Source organism: Sinohyriopsis cumingii, chromosome 15, assembly GCF_028554795.1.
Source record: "Sinohyriopsis cumingii isolate HCF-2022 chromosome 15, ASM2855479v2, whole genome shotgun sequence".
NCBI classification, from domain to species: domain Eukaryota; kingdom Metazoa; phylum Mollusca; class Bivalvia; order Unionida; family Unionidae; genus Sinohyriopsis; species Sinohyriopsis cumingii.
The window spans coordinates 142,137,516-142,160,491 of NC_142975.1; the positions used below are offsets into that span (position 1 = coordinate 142,137,516).

Consider the following 22,976-nt stretch of genomic DNA (forward strand, 5'->3'; position numbering starts at 1 on the left):
CCCGAGTGGCCAAGTGGTCTAAAGTGCTCTCCGTTACGGATCACTGCCATCTCACCTCTGTCTGCATAGGTTCGAGTCTTGGATTCGGCCAATGTGGGTATGTGAGAAAGCTTGCCAGTAGCTTCTCGAGGGTCGTTGGTTCTTTCCGGGGATTTCCTGGGTTCTTCCTCCACCATTAATACTGGCCGCCATGTATAGCCTATCTTGTGCTGAAAATTGGCGTTAAAACATACAACAACAACAACAACAACAACTTTGCCTTGTGCATTTCCAGCGGTGCTCCAAAACTCTTGAGCAAAACCAAAACACTTATTACAACAAGTGGGTGGTCTGTAACAAAAATGGCGCCAATATGACTTTCACCTTATGGCCATCATAACACCATTGTTGCAGTATTGTTAGGGCCTGTTCTTCTCAGTTGATGGTTGTATTGATGTAGCAGTTTCACTTAAGCACTTCATTTTGTAGGAGTTCCTAAAGTGTTGTCACATTATGACATATACGGTATATGTCATACAGTCAGCAGGATCAACTACAGCATCATTAAAATATACATGTAAACTTGCAGTATATAATAGATCATGCTTCATGTTCATTTGATATAAAAATTTGTGACACTTGTAAAAAAATACTTAAAATTCCTTTACTGATGACAACTGTTCATATGTTAGATTATAGGACTTGTTTTATTAAATATTCATTCTCAGTATCTTGTGTAAGATTATTTGATAAATTTGTCTTAGAAAGCCAAGTCCCCTGTATCTTAGAAAGCCAAGTCCCCCATATCATAGAAAGCCAGGTAACCTATATCTTAGAAAGCTTAGTGCCCTGTATTACAGAAAGCCCAGTCATTAGACAGCCAAGGCCCCTATATTCTAGACAGCCAAATCTCCTATATCTTAATCAACGTTTCCTATAACTTAGAAAGCAAGTACCCCATATTTGAGAAATTCAGGCCCACCATATCTTAACCACCCACATATAATGGGCACCAAACTAAAGTCTGCTTGGATCCAGATATGTCAGTATTCCAACAGATTAGGGTCTACCATCTACCAGGCATGTGCTGTTCACAGTAGTCTTATTATTTTTATTTTTTTTCTTTTACACACAAATAATTACTGGTATGAAAATATTATTAGTTATTGTCATCAGCACTTTAGAATATTTTTAATAAGTTAAATGTTTTCTGTAAGAAAAATGAAAGTACAAAAAATAAATCTGATTTGTACAGATTGGCGGTGTAGATGAAAATGTATTACAATTGACAGACATTATGTTATAGTTAATTGAGTGTTTATTTTGTTTTATGTTTTTCTGAATGTATCTTCTCATATGGTTTCAGAGCTTAGTGAGAGAAATGGTTGAAGCTGACATTGCCCTTATGAGAGCCAATCCTGTTGCATAAAAACAGAACATTTCTGGCCATTGAAAAAATGTAAGCTATTTCTTACTTTGTGTTTTGTTCATTTCTTGACTTCGAAAAGACACAACATACTTTGGAAATGTTTATATGCTTTAGAGATGGAGACAAGTAAAAACAAATTTTTGACTTATAAAATGTTGAGGTTTATAGTCCTATCAACCTTGTGAAGAATTGAGTGATATGTATAAATTTTTACAGCATTGGCCAGTCAGTTTGGTTTGGTCTTCACACCAGATTTTGAAGTACCTTTCCCTTCCGGGGGGTGCTGGTTCGGTGTCTCTTTCCGGGGTTTTCCTGGCTTCTTCCTCTACCAGTTATACTGGCTGCCATGTATAGCCTATTTTGTGCTGAAAAATTGCATTAAACCCAATAACAACAACAACAATCCCCTCCAAGGATTTAAGAGAGAAAAGTTTCATTAATTTGTGCAGGAAGATAATTTCCTATAAGCTCTTTTTCAACTTTTTGTATGTGTGTGTGTGTGTGCACACGCATGCACATGCGGTTAAGGGTGGCAGTGGGGTATGCATGCATGTATGTGTCTTAATGGATGGCTGGATAAATTAATAAAAGACGAATAGAATGTGTCATGCAAATGTATCATTTTAATTAGGAAGAAAGAAGGATGAACTTTGCAGTGAAAAGTAGATATAGTGCAGATTTTGGTTATACTGAATAAAGACAATTGAAATTACTGTCTTGGTGGCATCCACTTGAATAATACAGATGTGTACCATATAAATTACTGTCTTGGTGTCATCCACTTGAATAATACAGTAGAGTACCATATAAATTACTGTCTTGGTGTCGTCCACTTGTTTAATACAGTAGGGTACCATATAAACTTGCTTATAAGACAAGTCCAGCAAAAAGAATATAGACCCTGATCTTCTGTCACCTAATGTGCTGGCACATCAGGGTTTATGTTGTTTGTTCTACTAATTACTTCTAAAAAACTGCACAGACCCAGATCTGTTGGTGCATTATGCAGTTGCAGACCTGGGTCTGTAAAGTTTCCAGTTGGACTCGGCTTATAAGTGCATATAGAGAGCAAGTTTTAATTCATGTCCACATATACATAGACATTGTTTTTAGCAGTACTTTTACACAATTAAAAATGCCAAAATCCTTTGTTATCTGGATTATTCCAATTCAATTAATTCTGATTCAACACTTTCTTGAATTTCCAGATGTTCAGAAGCCTTTTTCTGGTGCACTGTTCAGATGATGAAATACCTAACCAACTCATTAGCAACATCTTGACAGCTTAAAGTAAAAGTTGTTACATTACTGTTATTTAAGAACAGTTTAGCTGTACCTACCCGATTACAATAACTACACCGTGACAGTTTTTTCACTGATCTTTCATCATAAGTACCTTTGTAAATCTCTATCTAAACCAGTTATTTAAAACTATTTTAAAGCAATTAGCGTGACAAATAGAGCCTCATGTTATTTGTTCCGAACTTGCAGGTTTCTGAAACAGGTAGTGGAATTAGCAATGTGTTATTGCACAAAAGTACTTGCAGAATTTTCCCTCCTGATTGACTATGAAGAGAGTGACTTTTACTTTGCCCTAATCAGTAAAACAGGGTGAAGTCTGGCAATTCAAAGCAGAGTTTTGTGCCAGTGTGTGTGGTTCAGAGAGTCCTGATCTTTTATATTTTCAGACTTTCAGTGGCCCAGATTTCTTGTAACTTGAGAGAGCACTTGTTTTGGAGTTTGAAATTTATTATACTTTGCACCTTTTAGTCAGAGTGAATTCTGTCCAGGCTAGTGTTGTTCAAGTGCAGTACTTATGACATAACATAATGGTGGAGAATGCGGAATGAGAATAGACACATATGCTGCCAACATGCAGAGTGTTCATATTTATTTATGACATAAAACAACATACTACATTTTATTGAAAGGGTGATGATAAGAGACTTTAAACTCATCAGCAAAAGTTCCAGTTTTTTAAAATAAAATTTTAAAGCAGAGAGAACTTAATCAAGCAGTCTTATACATTATACTAAAACTTACACAAAGGTGAGCATTTAAAATTAATTACTTTTAACTTGTCTCTAAAAAGTATAGGAGAGATATTATACTCCAGCATTGGTATTGGTACCAGCTTTGCCATCCACAGAAATAAAAGCATGTACATATGTACAGTCTCTGTACACCTCATATTTTCTTCCTTTGTCCTAAACAAGTATTTGGAGTAGGTTCATAGCATCTACTCTTTGGAGTGGGTTCATAGCAACTACTGTTTGGAGTAGGTTCATAGCAACTATTTGGAGTGGATTCATAGCAGCTATTTGGAGTGGTTCATAGTAACTACTCTTTGGAGTGAGTTCATAGCAACTGCTTTTTGGAGTGGGTTCATGGCAGCTATTCTTTGGAGTGAGTTCATAGCAACTACTCTCTGGAGAATGGCTAATTGTTTGCATATTATTTGCATATTCTTGGTCAAGTTTATATGTTTGGTTCAGGTGTTTTGCTGCCTATATACATGCTGTTATACCTGGAATCATGTCACTCTTTTTAGGAGAAGCATCTTAACAAGTACTACGGTCTCATCACAAAAATAGGTTGCTATTATCTGTATTTTGTGCTTTTTTGATACAAGTTAAATTTTGTGTTTTAAGTTTATTTCTCAATCACTTTTCAAGCTGTAAACATTAAACATGCTGATTACATGCATCTCTGTTTTAACCACGCTATTTCAACAAAAGAAGGTTGCTGTGACTTACATGTCTCATTTTACTGACTTAGGTTAAGTTTTTGTGTTTAGCTCATGTCCACATAGGTTTTTACACCCTGTATGCCTTCTATTATACTTAGAATGTCATACTTAAAATCATGAAACCTGGCGAGGGATTGCATCTTGATGAGTACTGTGAATCATAGTTGGTGATTCAGTGACTTTGGTTAAATTTGTGTTTTAACTTGTTTTCTCAAGCACTGTTTATGCTAAAATCATCAATTTAGATATTTTTTATGGATATCTAGTACAGTACCCTTACATGAAAAGAAAGTCACTGATCTACATTTCACATTTTGTTGTCATAGGGTTTTGCATTTAGCTACAACTGCATGGATTTTTAGCATGCTATAAGCATATGATCCTATCTAGAGTTATGAAAGTTGATGAGTGGATGAATCTTGTTAAGCACTATTCCCTTAGGGTAAAATTAGGTCAGTGTGGCTTGTATTTTATATTTCACTTACTTGGATTTAATTTTGTGTTTGATGTATATGTTTAAGATACTTTTCATATCTACAATGATGGAAGAGATGATGATATGCATTTCTGTTTGTACTACACTGATACAGCAAAAGAAAAAGTTTACTGTGACCTATATTTAATCTTTTATTGGCTTTGGTTAAGTTTTTAGACTCAGCTCATTACCACATGCTTTCTTGGCATGTGATATGCATACAGTTCTCCTTAGAAACAATAAACTTAGTTGCGGGATGCATCTTGTTAAGTACTGCACCCTTACTGCAAAATGAGGTGTCTGACTCATATTTCACACTTCAGTGACTTTGTTGAAATTTTGTGATTTAAGTTCATTTATTGGAAATTGTCTATATTTAAAATCGTGAACATGATCATTGGATGCATCCATGTTAGTGATCCACTCTTACAACCAATGATGTCATTGTGACCTAAATTTTATACTTTTCTAACTTAGGTTAAGTATTGTAGTTTATTGCCATGTATGTTTTCCCATGCTAGATATAAATCCTACCCTACACAGAAGGCTCAATTTAACCAGTGCCATTGCAGGAAGAAATAAATATGCATATTAAGTGATAAAGTTTATATATTGGTTTTACTCATTGAACATGGCACTGCAGGTTTCCACAATTTTTTGTCCTTCCTGTGTTTCCCTAAATTTGACCCCTGGGTACAGTTTTGCTGAGGAAAAAAAATCAGAAAATGTGCTTCTTGATTTCTTTAGTACATCTCCATTATGATCTATGTTGGTGGTAGCATTAGCAAATGTTGCTACAGGCGATAAAATCTTTGAGATGGCAATTACAGTCCATTTTAAAACAACATATTTGGCAGTCAAAACATTTACGGTTTGTGGTAGTCTGCCAAGTTGTTTCTTTTGTGAAGTTTTTGACAGTTACTAGTGTAATGTATTTTTGATGCTAAGGGCACACCTTTACTGATGAAGTTTTAGTTTATTTGAGGTTGAAGATGGGAGGTAAGAAAATAAATTTATGCAGATACACATATTGTCATTCAATCATTTTTTTAAAAAGTAAGTTTTAACAATAGTTCCAATTAATATAATAAATGCTAATAGATAATGAGTGAACACTAAAACTGAACAGCAGTAAGATCTGGAATGGAATATTAGATAGTGCAAGTCATTTTATGTGATGTCAATTTTCAGACATTTTGATGTTTTCATGAGTTACATTTATTATACAAGCCGAAGTGTCAATGGAAAAGATGATAAAGTTAAGGTGACAAAACTGTTAAGCAAATAGATCATCTCATTTCAAGTATTATTAGTGCATTAAGCACAATCTCTATTTTACATGTCCCTGTAGGGGCCCAGAGTGGCCGAGTGGTCTAAAGCGCTTTCCCGTTACGGATCACTGCCATCTCACCTCTGTCTGCATGGGTTTGAGTCTCGGATTCGGCCAATGTGGGTATGTGAGAAAGCTTGCCAGTAGCTTCTTGAGGGTCGGTGGTTCTTTCCAGGGATTTCCCGGGTTCTTCCTCCACCATTAATACTGGCCGCCATGTATAGCCTATCATGTGCTGAAAAATGGCATTAAACCCTACAACAACAACAACAACAACAACAACATGTCCCTGTAAAGTGAACGAAAATGCCTACTCACTTTTATAATCTGTTATAACAAAGAGTAAAATAGATTTTAAAATATTTCCAGCATGAAAAACACCATTTATACAATAAATAGTTACAGATGTCTTAAAGTGATGTTTGGTCACTCAATTAAAATCAGTGACTCATACAATTTCATTTGAAAACCTATCAGTATCAAGGATTTCTAAAAGATGTATTGCTTTGTATTGTACTGTTCATTTGCCCGCTACAGTTCCTTATCATTTCCAGTTCGTAAAAGGATATCAGTTCAAAACAATCATCTTACCTTTATTCAAAGACTAATTTTTTTTAATTCCTTCATTATCTAGACTCTAAAATTGATATTTGCTAGATCTAATATCTTTCAGAACACCATGTCTAGAATGTCAAATTGATATTTTTGCTAGATCTAATAACTTTCAGAACATCATATCTGGAATGTCAAATTGATATTTTTGCTGTATCTATTTAATAACTTTGAGAACACCATGTCTGGAATGTCAAATTGATATTTGCTGGATCTAATAACTTTGAGAACACCATGTCTGAATTGTCAAATTGATATTTGCTGGATCCAATATCTTTGAGAATACCATGTCTTAAATGTCAAATTGATATTTTTGCTAGGTCTAATAACTTTGAGAACACCATATTTGGAATGTCAAATTGATATTTTTGGTAGGTCTAATAACTTTGAGAACACCATGTCTGAAATGTCAAATTATTATTTGCTATGTCTGATAACTTTGAGAACACCATGTCTTGAATGTCAAATTGATATTTTTCCTAGGTCGAATAACTTTGAGAACACCATATCTGGAATGTCAAATTGATATTTTTGCTAGCTCTAATAGCTTTGAGAACACCATGTCTGGAATGTCAAATTGATATTTGCTATGTCTGATAACTTTGAGAACACCATGTCTGGAATGTCAAATTGATATTTGCTGCATCCAATAAATACCATGTCTGGAATGTCAAATTGATATTTTTGCTAGGTCTAATAACTTTGAGAACATCATGTCAGGAATGTCAAATTGATATTTTTGCTAGGTCTAATAACTTTAAGAACACCCTGTCTGGAATGTCAAATTGATATTTTTGGTAGGTCTAATAACTTTGAGAACACGATGTCTGGAATGTCAAATTATTATTTGCTAGGTTTGATAACTTTGAGAACACCATGTCTTGAATGTCAAATTGATATTTTTCCTAGGTCAAATAACTTTGAGAACACCATATCTGGAATGTCAAACTGATATTTTTGGTAGGTCTAATAACCTTGAGAATACCATATCTGGAATGTCAAATTGATATTTGCTAGGTCTGATAACTTTGAGAACACCATGTCTGGAATGTCAAATTGATATTTTTGCTAGGTCTAATAACTTTAAGAACACCCTGTCTGGAACGTCAAATTGATATTTTTGGTAGGTCTAATAACTTTGAGAACACCATGTCTAGAATGTCAAATTGATATTTGCTAGATCCAATAACTTTGAGAACACCATGTCTGGAATGTCAAATTGATATTTTTGCTAGGTCTAATAACTTTAAGAACACCCTGTCTGGAACGTCAAATTGATATTTTTGGTAGGTCTAATAACCTTGAGAATACCATATCTGGAATGTCAAATTGATATTTGCTAGGTCTGATAACTTTGAGAACACCATGTCTGGAATGTCAAATTGATATTTTTGCTAGGTCTAATAACTTTAAGAACACCCTGTCTGGAACGTCAAATTGATATTTTTGGTAGGTCTAATAACTTTGAGAACACCATGTCTAGAATGTCAAATTGATATTTGCTAGATCCAATAACTTTGAGAACACCATGTCTAGAATGTCAAATTGATATTTTTGGTAGGTCTAATAACTTTGAGAACACCATGTCTTGAATGTCAAATTGATATTTTTCCTAGGTCAAATAACTTTGAGAACACCATATCTGGAATGTCAAATTGATATTTTTGCTAGCTCTAATAACTTTGAGAACACCATGTCTGGAATGTCAAATTGATATTTGCTAGGTCTGATAACTTTGAGAACACTATGTCTAGAATGTCAGATTGATATTTGCTGGATCCAATAACTTTGAGAACACCATGTCTGGAATGTAAAATTGATAACCAGAATTGCTAGATCTAACAACTGGGTTAAGTTCAGAGGGCCCTTTGCAATTACTTTTTCCCAGCTTTTATAAAGAACATGACCTAGCATCATGTGTATCTGTAAAGATTTTATACTCATACAATTAGATTTTTTTCAGCTTATGTTGGACTCTTGGATCAAGATATGCATTATAAGATGGTTTTGTTTTTGGCCCTTGTATAATTAATTTATTCATAGCAACTAGATTTCTCAATCTTAAAGTACTTTTTAATCCATTATATAGGCACTCCCTATTGTGAAATAGTTGACTCTTTTTTTCTGATTTTTTTGAAGCTGTTGAAGAGATACATCTTTCCTATAGAATATTTATTATTTATCATATAAAGTTATAGATTTTTTAACTGACTTGTTTTCCATGAAGACTTCCAAACACCTGTCTGGTGTCAGGTCTGTCATTTATTTCTCTGTTTTCCATTTGGATTTATGAATTATTACCAGACTTACATATATTTTTGTTGTAAACATGTATCGTTTGTTTTAAAAACTTTTTTATGGTACCTTTTAATACATGATTGGCTATATCATGCCAGGGAACTGGGATCTGAAGTGATCAAGGTTTTCAGTAGGTTAGTGATCAAGACCATGGATGTCAGAATGTGTTGATCAGTATTCTTTGAGGCAAGGCAGATAACTTCAGACCGTTTTACCAAGTAATAAGCAAACAGTTGAGAGTTTCACAAGGTGCTTAAAAATCACCTCCACCTCCCACCCATCCACCCCAGAAAATTTGACAATGGACAGAAAACAAAAAGATTATGTTTAATGAATTTGCTTGTCCTGAAATATAGAATTTAAATGAAGTTTTTTGTTTTCTTTGCAGATTTTATTTTAATTGGAGTTCATCATTCAGTCACAGACATGTCAAAGAAACCATGCCGATCTTCAAAAAGACTCAAGTTCCAGTTTCAAATTTTCTGGAAGATTCTCATTAAATTTATTTACTTGTACTGTGAAATCACTAATTTTCTTAGGGTACCAGTTGTCATGCATTACATGGATGCTGCAAAACAAATTTGAAGACAAAAGGAAAAAGGTTGCATCCATAATGAACATAGTTGTCTTTGCATGTCAGTGCATTTAAATAGCACTAAGGTTGTTATTCCCAGCAAAACCAGGAGAGTTGATACCTTGAAAAATAAATGGTTTTACGGTATCAGTAAGTTTAATTCCAGCATTTGACTGGCTCAATATTGGGACCAGTGTTGGACTGGTTCACTATTTAGTTCCAGCATTGGACAGATTTGGTTATGCATATACTTTACTGTAATTACAAATTTTAATTTATGGTTCAATTGTTTTCTTTATTTGAATCCTGGTAATTTTATTTTCGATAGTTACTTGAAATTTAGGTAAGTTCATGTTCTGTAAATTTTAGATTGAGTTCAGAATTTCCAGGCAGTGTTATCAGAGTAAGCAGACTGCTACAAAATTGAAGTTTTAATGTATGTTGAAATTGAGCAGCTGAACAAAGATTCATCAACCAGGCTTGTCTGTGTTTCATGTTTGTTCCACATTTTACCAGAGTGCCAATTTGTAGACAGAAAGAAAGTCTTTGTTTTTCTATGAAATAAAATGGCCTTTACATTTCTTTCTTGCAATTAACCCAGCAGTTCTTTACAATTAAATTTAACTTAGGAAGAGAGCTTTTGTTTTTTGAAGATATCATTGCCAGTTGTAGATGACTTTACTTCTTTACTTGACATCATATCACAATTGTTGATCGTACAATTTAGAATTTGTGTCATTCATATATTTTTGGCGCTGCTAAGGATAGTTTGTCTGTCTTGGACAAAAACAGGACTGGAATTCTGTATTTGATCACATGATCATGATGATTATGGGGAAAGTATAACAATAAAACTTGGTTAGGTTGTGAATCGGAACTGTGAATGTCAGTGGTCTCTTGTTACCTTATTTTTATAATTATAAAAAAATGAAGAAAGAAAACTCGTAGATTTTATATGGAACACATCCAACTGCCAACAGTGTGGTTTTCAATCTGCCATTGTATAACATGATTTGTACCACTCTGAATGCTAACTTTTCCCAGCAAACACGTTAGCTTCCTGTTCAGACTCTCATGGTATTTATGATCATAACTGGTTTATAAAATGGACTGTTATACTGAGGTTACCTTATACTAGGATACATTATACACATTACTGTTACATAATATTATGTGATTCATGATCATATCTGCCTTATAAAAGGGACTTATACAGAGGTCACCATATACTGGGATATATTATAGAGTGTACTATTTTTACATAATGTGATGGGATATATGATCATACCTGCCTTATAAAAGGGACTGTTATACCTTTTATTGAGATGCATTGTACATGTTACTACTATTACATAATGTAATGGGATTCATGATTATACCTGCCTTATTATACAAGGTCTGTGTTATACTAAGACTGCCTTATATTGAGGTATAGTATACATAATACTTCTATTACATAATGTAATGGGATCCATGACCTCACCCACCTTATAAAAGGGACTTTTAAACTAAAGTGCATTATTATAAGGGATTACTGTACAGTGTGAACTGTTATAGCATGCTCTGTTAGAACACAAATTCAGATATAACACGGTCATGGCATGGCTCCCAAAATTTCATATACATGCATTTTTCTCATACACCAAAGAAAAACATTTCTTTTTTACAAGTAAGAAAAAAATGTAATTTTTTTTTATCATTTTGGGGAAGAGATTTGTATGAATAAATTAAATCCTTGAGAACACTACAGTAATCCCTGCCATCATGTAAGTCTATCATCTGTTGACCTTTTTTTAAATTTCTGATACATGCATGGAAAACAGCATCACTCCACTACCACAATGTAAAAAAACACACAAAAACAACACAAGATCTTACATGTTGGTCTGTTTGGTAGGCAGAGAGGAACAGTAACTACAATCGACCAAATGATGGCCAATTCCATTATTTTAAAAAATGTACCCAGATAAAATAGAGTGCTGAAATTTCAAAGAAAACATTACCTTTGAAGCACCGATTGTTATGAAAACGTACAAAGCAAATGGAGAAAAAAAAATCAGTCTCAATCATGCAATACAATTTTTTTATGTTGCCACCACAATTTGTTTGGTTCTCTGAAGCTGTCATTTAGTGGTGACTTCAATAATGCATGCACCCTTCATCAAAATAAGCTGATTACTATCTTCAATAAAAACAAAACCTTTCTTCAAAGGAAGTCAGTATGGATTATTTCATTTTCCAATGTGTCTGGAACACTGTGCTGTGAAAGTTTCCTTTTTGCACACTACTAATGGTAGCTTAAAATGCAAACTAACTTTTGCTGACTTGGAACGTACTGAAAAGTAAATGTGCGTCATCATTCATTACATGATTGTGCTTTTTTTTTTTCCCACTGAATTCAGACCTATATGACCTGTGACAAAATTATTGAATATTTTAAATCTCTCTCTGTGCATATTTTCAATGGAATTACTTGTATTGTGGATTTAGTGTATGTGATGAGATTCGCAGGTGAGTACACTGTGTTGATACTCTATTCATGCTATACATTACACTTGTATATATAAACAGTATTCACGTATATGTACCAATTCATGGTTCTCTAGATAAAGTTAACTATTATATATGCCCTCTCTGTTTTCACTACAAGTGTATTTCTTATTTAATATGCATCGATTTAAGATGGCAACTGTGCTGATGAAGCACATATTTCACCACCCACATTCATTACACCCAACTCCACCCCACTTCGCAATTTTTTTTATGTACATGCATCATTTTCTTCAGCTAACTGACCTGGTCACTTATAACACAGTTCGGTCTATAACAGGTTAGAGTACTATGGCTCCCAACTACCTTGTTATAGTGTACTGTACTTACAATTTCAGAGAAACATAATAGACCATGTTCTGATGGTGCATTGTCATACAACAGATCTAGGTCTTTTTATTGGCAGTTGGTACATATAGTGTTTTCTACTGAAGTAAACATGTGACTATCCTTTCAGTAGCATTGGACATCTGCTTTGATTACATCAAAAACGATAGCTGATAGTGATAGTGAAATTCTTTATATTTTATTATTGTGACGGAATTCCTATTCATTTCCTTGTACAGTGTCACAGAAAATTTGACAGTTGTAATTTTATATTGCATGTATTGATGCTTACACAGAGATTTATTTTATGGTCAAAAGGTCACAGAAGGGTTGACAGTTGAAATTGTAGAGTCATTGTATTGATGTGTACACTGGGATTTAGGCTTGTTAGTGGCACAGAAAAGTTGAAAGTTGTAACTTTGCAATACTTGCATTAATGTGGACACTGGAATTTATTTTGTATGTCGGGACAAGTGGATAGTTGTAACTTTACAATACTTGCTTTAATGTGTACTTTGGTATTTATTTTGTGGTCAGTATTATTAGTGGTATCATTTCTTTGTCACAGAAATCCATTGGGAATCATCAGACACCTGTTATCGCAATTTTTCAATTTCTTAATTTCAAAATGCTGTCAAATATATCTCTTAACTTACTAGCTGTTTGAACATTTTGTTTTGCTCCATCGAAACTGATAGTTATGCTAGTGAAGTTTTTATCTTCACAACACAGAAATTTGTAGACATTCTTCCTGAAAATTAATGTACCTGCCATATATTTGTGAACATTGCCATAAAAAATATTCAAAGTAGATTAAGCTTTATATATATAATTTATGCAGATAATTAGGGTAAAGCAGTACGATACACCAGTGTCAGATTCTACTTATTTAGATCCTTATTTTGTATGACCTAGAGTTAAAACAAAAATACATGTGTATCTTTTACATTCCTGAAAGAGTATATTTTTTATTTTTTTTTGCTAATGAACGAGTACCAGTTGGAAATTCATGTCTACCCTTCCCATGTATTTGACATTCTTAGCTTCCTCAGAAAACTTTGCCATCTCTGGTAAGCAGCATTGGTGTCAACTTAACAACAGATGTAACATTTGTTTTCTTGTGTTCATATTGTAATTTAGTTATGAACAGTACTCTACATATTTAAAAAAAATAATTTTTTCCACATTTTTGATGCATTTATCAGTTGTAGAGAGTCTCTTTGTATGAGAGTGTGAAAATGATTCACTTTCACAACACCACAGTTATTTATATCATTTTTTTTTCAATAAGAAATCCAAAATCCCAAGTTCAATCATTAGATAACAGGTATAGTACCATATGATGACATTTTGTCCCTCACTCTTTAACAGTCAGTTTTTACTTCTTGCTTTTAGTTCCTTGCTTTTTGCCCCTCACGTTTTGTCTCTTGCTTTGTACTCACTTTTATCTTTTGCTTTTTGCTCCTCACTTTCTGCCCTTTTTTTGGGGGTAAAACTTGCACATTTTCCATGACATGTGCTGCTATTCTGTAATAAGATATGTACATGTACACGATTTGTCAACTTCATTTCTTATTTATACATGTCCTCAACTTTTCTGCATCATAACATCATATGGTAATGCACCAGTCTCATTTTACCCTGTATGCTCATGTGAAGGATATGCTTCAATTATGAATTCCTAATTTATGTCAACAATACATTCTAGCTCCATGTCCTTGTAAATGAAGCAATAAGTTGCATCTCTTGCTTATATATATGCATATATTTGAATAATTGATTTGATGAGATGTTATTTTGGCAGCTTGGATATTCTGTGAATCTAATGCTTGAAAGCATTCCTAATAAATCTTAGATTGTGAGTAATTTTCGTACATTTTCCTTTCATCTCAGTTTCTCAAGTCACCACTTGCATAATTTGTCAGAAAATTTAGCACAAAGGTGTATTTTTTTCTGTTTATGGGTGGTGTGTTTAATTTCATAATGCACATTTTAACCCAATATGTAGGTATAGATTTTTTCTTTTATCTGTTATTAAGAATTATATATTAATTTGATTTTCCTGTTCTCTTTGACTTTTAATTAATCAACTGTATGACCATAATGATGAAGCATTTTATCTCATAAAGCCTGTTTTTATCATTCATATAGATATGAATGTATACTTAGATCTGTTATTATGAATTTTATATTGATGCAATATTCCTATTTGCTTGGACTTTAAATCAGCACTATGTGGCTATTATTGTGTTGATCTGCCATCAAATGCAGGTATGTACTGATGTACCTATTTTCTGATATTTCACGAGACTGAAGTCAGATATTTGCAAATGAGACAAAAAAGACGTATTTCCGAAATTGTTCAAAAAGTGTATTATTACAGAACTAAAGACCCATGAACTGTCCATATATCATGTGATTATCTTCATCTTTTGTAATAGATATAATGAAATTCTTGATGTCGGGTTAATTAAAGTGAGTGGGTCTTATTCATTTCAAGTGGGCCATAACTTTGTTTGAGCATTATGAAACATTTTATTTACTTTTTTTAAATTTTGTTTCAATGTTGGATTTTGTAATCTTCATGTTGTTTCGTCCCTATTGAATATTTAAAGACCAAGTTGTATTCAAAGGAAGAGACATCTTCATCCAATACATGATTGTTTTGCCAATGTTGATGATGTGTATTGTTTATAAAGAATCATAATATTAAGGAAATTGATGGATTATTATTCACTTTTTAAATATTTATTTTAAAGCATTCAGGTGTCTTTACAAGAAAACGGTGTACATTTTGAAAAAAGAGGGTCAATAAAATATATAAAATCACTGTCTATTGCATTTTCATTTTCATAAATGGGGAGAGAGAATTTTTGAATTAAACCTTTTGATTTGCCACACACACAGGTCTGCAAGCATGTTTCAATCTGGTAAACTTTATTTGAGTCAAATTTTTAAATCTTTGATTTTTATGCTGGTGAGTGTGGTCATCTCCTCTCTGGCAATAGATTAACTATATCAGTAGACCAATAAAGGAGAAAAGTATGTTATGTTTTACAAAGGATACCTGTGTTTCAGAACATAATAGGATGTTATGGTTGAATAAGCAAGATCTGTTTTTAATTAATATGGGTAAAGTCATATCAGATTTGCTGTGACCATTCCAGTGGCCTAGTGATTAGAGTGTCCACCTCGGATGTGGGAAGTCGTGGGTTCGATCCCCAGCAGAGTCATATCAAAAGACTTACAAAAATGGTACTAACAGCTGCCTTGCTTGGCGCTCAGCATTAAGAGGATAGTGTTAGGACTGGTCGGCCTGGTGTCGGGATAATGTGACTTGGTGGGACATCATGCTACGTGTCTGCGGCATGATGCCCCAGTGCTAGGCATCACCATAATCTGTCATACTGCAGACATCGTAGCGATATGACTGAATTTTTAAGAAATCTACATTAAAAATCCAAATCACACTCACACACACACATTAAAATGTTCATTGAATTGAATATTACTCGGAGACAAAAAAATGTTCATTAAATTGTATACTGTTCTGAGACAAATAAAACGTTCATTGAATTGTATACTACCCTGAGAAAAATAAAATGTTAATTGAATTGAACACTACCCAGAGACAAAATGTTCATTTTATTGAATACTATCCTAAGACAAAAATAACATGTTCATTGAATTGTTTACACCTTGAGACAAATAAAATGATCATTGAATTGTATACACCTTGAGACAAATAAAATGATGATTGAATTGTTTACACCTTGAGACAAATAAAATGATGATTGAATTGTATACATCCCTGAGACAGACATCTAATAGGCTAACGAGTTTGAAAAGAAGTCGTTGCAATAAATATTTCCATGTCTGTTTAAGAAATAGAAAATCTACTGGGGAGAACAAAAGTTAAGATATGTGCTGATGAAACTAATTTTTCAGATAACAGAAAGATCTATCATTTGTGCAAATACTTTAAGATAAAGACTTGGTATTAGTGAATTTGAAGACGAAGAGGATCAAACTAATTTAAGTAACCCAGTTAGGGTGGGACCGCTCTGGTGGCCTAACTGGTTAGAGCAACTGCCTCAGGTGAAGGAGGTAATGGGTTCGAACCCTGGCTGAGTCATACCCAAGACTTATGAAAATAGGTACTAGCAACTGCCTTGCCTTGCCTGGTGCTTGGCATTACGAGGTTAGTGTTAGGACTGGTCCGCCTGGTGTCAGGATAATGTGACTGGGTGGTACATGATGATATATGTCTGCAGCATGATGCCCCAGTGCTAGGCATCACAATAAACTGCCACACTACAGACATCGTAGCAATATGACTGAAAAATTCTTAAAGCTACATTAAAAATCCAAATCACACACTCAACAGTTAGGTATTGCTGTGTTTAAGTTATCTAAATGGTTCATGTATGCTATTTTTACAGCACAGTCACAAATATGGCATTAAAAATTTAGGTTTTTAATGACAGATATGGATTTGTTAAATACTTATCTGGCAACAAAATAGAGACAAATAACTTTTACAAAGATATGATACAGTGTACACATATTTATGACACAAAATAGAATAACTTTTACAAAGATATGATACAGTGTACACATATTTATGACACAAAATAGAATAACTTTTACAAAGATATGATACAGTGTATACATATTTATGACACAAGAGACTATCCACACGTGTTGTTATAAAAGAAACAGGATTTTTTAAAGACGTGTGAGATTTTTGTACCAAAGTTATGTGGGTTAAGAACAAAATTATGTTCATCAAAAAAGACAGAGAAGAAAATGTCATGTGCAAATGTATGACAAAATATGTATCCAACTGCTGTTTACACTATTTAGTGTCCATCCAGCCATCCCTCCCTCCATCAATCCATCTTTAAAATCACTTCTAAATCTACCTCAAAAATGATATATATTTTTTACTTTTTCTTTGTTCAAAGCCTTATAAAAGAATTTTATCATAATCTAGTACTTTTTCACTGTTTTAAAATAAGTTTGTTGTGCTGTTTTTATTTATTTTTAGGCGATATTTTTTTTAAAATAGAAACCATTAGTATCCAAGAATATCCAAATAAATTTGGAAACATTTTGGAAACAAATTTGCTGTATCATCTGCATCAAGAATCAAAAACAATTGCAATGTAATATAATTTATCCAAGGAATCTTATTTTCTGAAAATTCCACTTCCAAATTATTAATTAACATAACAAATAAAACCTGTGATAAACATGCATCTTACCATACTCCAGTTGAAATTCCTCAGATAAAATATTTACATTACTTTAAATATTTTCAAACAAAGAATGCATAATTTTACAAATATTTTCTTGAATTCCTAACTCCAGTAGTTTGTACCATGATTAGGAATTCCACATCATTTAAGATCAAAATTATCTCCACGAATATAGTCAAATAAATCTGTAATACAAGCATTAAATACACTGCAAGCGTAAAAACAGCATCACTGTACATGTTTTAGAGCATGCTAATATGTTGATTTGGGTCAGGGTTTGGGAGTTTCCTAAGTGAATTTTATAGGCTTTTGTGTTGTAAGTAAACAAGGCTTATTAGATCATTCTAGAAGGTTATTTTCCATTAGATAATTTTTTTTTTAAATAGAAAATGCTAATTGTGACATGAGGTCAAGTAGAGAAATATATATATTGTAACTGAGGATTTTACCAGTCATGCTTTAACATTTACCAATTTTAAGTTGTATTATGTGTTGTGACCAGTTTGGGCTGAATTTTATTTTCTTCAAATTAGTGAATTCAAGTGACTATTTTTTCTGGAAATACAAAAGTGATCTGATTAAAGTCTTGGATGGAGACATTCACTGGAATTTATACTGAATTCAAACCTGGAATTATATTTCTGTGATTCAAGAAAAGACTGTTGACACATCAACATTCAATAGCTACCGCAGACATGTCATTGACTTCAGTTTGGGATATTTTCTGGACTTTTACTGAATTTTATTAAAGACTTTAAATTACTAGGACTTGTGTCTGTAATTCTTGGATTATTTGGGGATTTAATTTGCAATACCGTAAGTTGTTTTACCCATTTTCACTTTGTAGTCCTGGAAATAAATTCTTTGTTAAATTTTACAAAGCTTGTTGTCTTTCACTCTTTTCTGCTCATGTAAGTTAATGAGAATAAATTATAATTTTTATTCACTACAACAAGATCTTGAGCAAGCCCAAGCCAGTAGTCACTATGACAAGACCTCGAGTAATCCAAGTCAGTAGTTAGTGTGACAAGACCTGTAGTATTCAAAGTCAGTAGTCACTATGACAAAGCCTGGTGTAATTCAAGCCAATAGTCACCATGACAAGGCCTGGAGTAATCCAAGCCAGTAGTCACTATGACAAGTCTTAGAGTAATTGAAGCCATTTGTCACAATGACAAGACCTGGAGTAATTCAAGCCAGTAGTCAATATAACAAGGCCTGGATTGATCCAAGTCAGTAGTCACTATGACAAGGCCTGAAGTAAACCAAACAGTAGTCACTATGACAAGGCCTAAAGTAATCCGTGCCAGTAGTCACTATTGTTACATATTTAGGCTCTCATAAACAGTAACAAGAAAAGAGTAACGACAACAAGCTCTGTAAAATTTAACAAATAATTTATTTCCCTAGAAAAACAAGATAAAAATGAGGAAAAAGAACTTACGATTTTAAGAATCAAATCCAAAATTAATCCAAGAATAGTCCAAGAATTAAAAATTAGAAGTCCTAGTAATAAAATGTTCTAATGAATTTGATTTCAAGTCTCAATGAAAATCCAAATGTAAGGCGATGACATATACCGTAGCCAGTATGGTGTTGACGTGTCAAAAGTTCTTTGTTGTACCACAGAAAATAATATTCTGGTGTTTGAATTCCAAATAAAATTTCAATAAATGTCCTTGCCCAAGAATTCTGTATGAGCACTTAAATATTTTCCAGGGAAAAGAATTATTCTCTTAGAATCTAAATACTTTGAAGACAAATTAAAATATAACTCCAACTGGTCACAATAGAAGAAAAAACACCTTGATATCTAAGTGTTTAAAAGCCCAACTGAGATTATTTCTCAAAACATGAGTATCAAACCTGACTACTGTGCAATTCCGGTAAAACCAGAATTTTGAAATAGAGGGTAACGGTATTACATGTAAAAAGTCACATGCACCCAATACAGCCTCGATTCCACCCTATAAATCCACACTAAGATTGAATAAAAAAAGTAGTTGTTTACTCCAACACTACTAATTCTGTATCAAGGTCAGGAACTAGGTCAGTTTTTTAGATACAAAATTCTATTCTTAGGTGTTTATGAAACAAACAGTCAAGTCAAACTAATTTCTAGAAAATTTCAAATTCCAGTAAACAAAATTACAGTACTATAACATGTAATGGAAAAAAAAATATAAAACTAACAAACAATTAAATTAAATCAAATATAAATTAAATCAAATATACATAACAGACAAGGCTTGTAGTAATCAATTTAGTGTTCAATATGACAAGGCCTGGAGTAATCCAGTCCAGTAGTCACTATGAAAAGGCCTGAAGTAATCCAAGTCAGTAGTCAATATGACAATACTTGGAGTAGTCAAGTCAGTGTTCATAACTCTGTAATATTTTTAAAAAAATTGTATGATATACAAAATAATTGGTGATCAATGTTTTGCAGGATACTAACTGTATGTTAATTGTACTGATATAAATTTGTTGTTGTTGCTGTTGCTGTAGGGTTTAATGCCATTTTTCAGCACATGGCAGCCAGTATTAATGGTGGAAGAAGAACCTGGGAAAACCCCGGAGAGAACCACCAACCCACGAGAAGCTACTGGCAAGCTTTCTTACATACCCACATTAGCTGAATCCGAGACTGGAACCCATGCAGATAGCGGTGAGATTGCAGTGATCCGTAATGAAGAGTGCTTTAGACCACTCGGCCACTTGGGGCCCCTGAAATAAATTTGTAGTAAACCTTTTGCTCACTGTCTGTTTCAAAGAGATTATTTTGGGCTATGGTAAGCTTTCATTTTTATTCCCGCTTATGCCCAATTCCTATCAAATCTTACATTTAATGTTTTCAGACAAATGGCCAACTGATTGTAGTGCCCATAGAGGCCTTTCATCCAAAATTAAATAAGTAATGCATCTCAAGAAATAAATAAAAAGAAAAGAAAGAAATGAACACAATATATCTTAATAAATATTGTATTGTGTGTGTAAATTCTAAAAAATCGGAATGCAGACATCATGCAAAAATTTGTAGTAGGCTTCATACCAATGAAACTTTAGTCCATGGGGTGGTAGTAATGGTCTTTTAGATCTTTCCTACCTACACAATATTCTTTTAGCTTTAATTCTGAAATTTTCCTTGAGGCATCATGTAACAGCTAGGAGTAACCTCCATTACTGTGAAATATGCCACTGCCACAAATTTTCCTTACTGAATATCTATTTCACAAACAATTCTGTATCACATTCTCAAAAACATTGTTTTGATTCAGTCTTTTCCAACAACATTCTTGGAAACACACTTGTATCAAATAAAATACAATAAAAATATTATTAATGGTTAAATGTAACTAACTGAGTAAATAAATCATGAAATGAAAGAAAAATAATCAACAAATAAATCGACATTTATGTTATAATATTAAATATTTTTTGCATGTATTTTAATTAAAAATATTTAAAACAAAAGCCATAAACTTAAATATGAAATTAAATAAATCTTTGTAACAAATAAATGGATATCTGTGATAGAACAATATGAATAGTTAAGTGATTCGGATTCGCTCATTGAATTCCTTAATATAGTTCCAAATAGTTCTAAAGCTGCTAGAAAAATCTTTCTGCATTTAGATGGTTGCTAAAAAAGATTTTATTTTCTAAAGGCTCTTGATCCTTACACAGACTGTAAACTCAAAGCAAATAGCACATACTCCAGCTCTCCACACACCAATGAAAGTCCCCAAGGAAGCCTTCTGATAAAAAAGGACGGTAAAAAACGCACCCCCACCCCCGAAAATACGCGATTTGAAATTCCAAGTTGTTAAGCGCAATTTCTAAAAGATGACTTATTCCAAGTTGTCGCCAAAAAAAAAAAAAAAAGGGTGGCCATTAGAAGGAAGGGTAAAGTCAGAGGATGACCAAATCAACCAAAGAAAACAAACTACACGTGCTTCCTTCAGGAGTGCAGTGGAAATACGTAGCATTTACAATATAAGTTTTTGGATAAATGCGCTGAAAAGTTGCTTTTTGATTGATAAGCACTCCTTTAATTCTAGTTTATCCACATGATATAGGTAAGGTGAAGGGACATTAACGAATGGACGGTTTGTGATTTGTCCGCTGTGATATTGTTAAAGGTTAGGCTCCTAAATTTTCTTTGTAACGAACCCCAGTGCCTAATACCATTAATCAAAATGCCATTGTACTCCAACGATAGCGGCAAACGGATTTTCCATTTAATTCTGAACACGCGCCGTCTAGTGGTTATTTGCAGATAAAGCTGTAGCAAGTAAGGACGCAAATATTTTGTAGCACAATTTCCTCTGAAATGCCTATAATTTTTTTTTATTATAAATTATCACTGAAAAAGAACGAACATCACTTTTTTGTAACGTGCCTGCAATTCCACTGATCATTACAATGCTGTCGGGCATTTATGCGCACCTAAGGTTTCCGTTTTGAATATTGAAGCAAAACGCTTACCGAATTCGACCGATTGACGAAAATAAAATATTGAAATGCTTACTATCTGAAAAGAGGCAATTGTCACAAGAATATTCTGTTCAAAATAATATTAATTTTGGACACATCAGATACACCCCACCCTCCGTGTTTTCATGACTCGGAATATGTCGGCCTATTCTGCGCACAGCTTTGACAAGATGTAATGTTTATCCTTCCGGCTACAGAAATGAAATACATTACTTTGGACTGTTTCTGTCCACTGTTCAGTCGAGTTTTTAGGTTTATAGCTAGTTTTACAAAATTGAGTGTAACAATGCCAATAAATGGTAAGAGATATTAAGTAACCTAAACTGATATGGAAAACAAATTAGTTCAACATTTTATAAAAAATATGCTATTATGTGGAACAGAAACAACAATGAATAGGATATAATGTGTTTGCAATGTCTTGTTTATGGGGAAAAATTACTAAAGAATTTAGAAACAGACTATACACCGGGGAATTTCTTGAGAATCCTGTTTTAGTGGCAAGTTGACATGTTGGGTAGCAGACGAATTTGTACATGTGGACAGCTTGCAAAATTGGAAGCTTGGATTAAGATGCAGAATTTTTTAAGATATTCATATCCATCTTTTAAAAAATGTATTTATTTGTATGATTCTAAAAGATATGTAGTAAATAGGATTTTCTGGGTTACAGGTCATGGAGTGAGTCTTCATGCTGACATTTAGAAATCACATTTGCATATGCATTTTGAGTCAGAATATGGTATATTTTTGTACACTTTATGAATATCACTTTTCTTAATTAAAGTATGATCATTTTTTCTTGATACAAAATGGAGTTTTGACCCAAAATAATACAAGATCCAATGTTTGCAGAAATGATCTATTATTGCACAGAATTACCCGATGCGCAGAA

The 22,976-nt window shown here is 33.3% G+C and overlaps 1 protein-coding gene and 1 long non-coding RNA gene across 2 annotated transcripts in view; both read left to right on the top strand.

Moving 5' to 3' along the window:
- Positions 1 to 1,339: 1,339 nt before the first annotated feature.
- Positions 1,340 to 15,153, top strand: LOC149782944 (uncharacterized). The gene is made up of 2 exons (XR_016414478.1): positions 1,340 to 1,438; positions 9,261 to 15,153. It is a non-coding gene; the product is annotated as an uncharacterized LOC149782944 (long non-coding RNA).
- A 6,348-nt stretch (positions 15,154 to 21,501) lies between these two features.
- Positions 21,502 to 22,976, top strand: part of LOC149782945 (WD repeat-containing protein 89-like) — a 103,703-nt gene continuing 102,228 nt past the window's right edge. The window contains exon 1 of the mRNA XM_089934501.1: positions 21,502 to 21,663. The gene's annotated coding sequence lies outside the window, so the exon portion shown is untranslated. The remainder of the gene's footprint in view (positions 21,664 to 22,976) is intronic.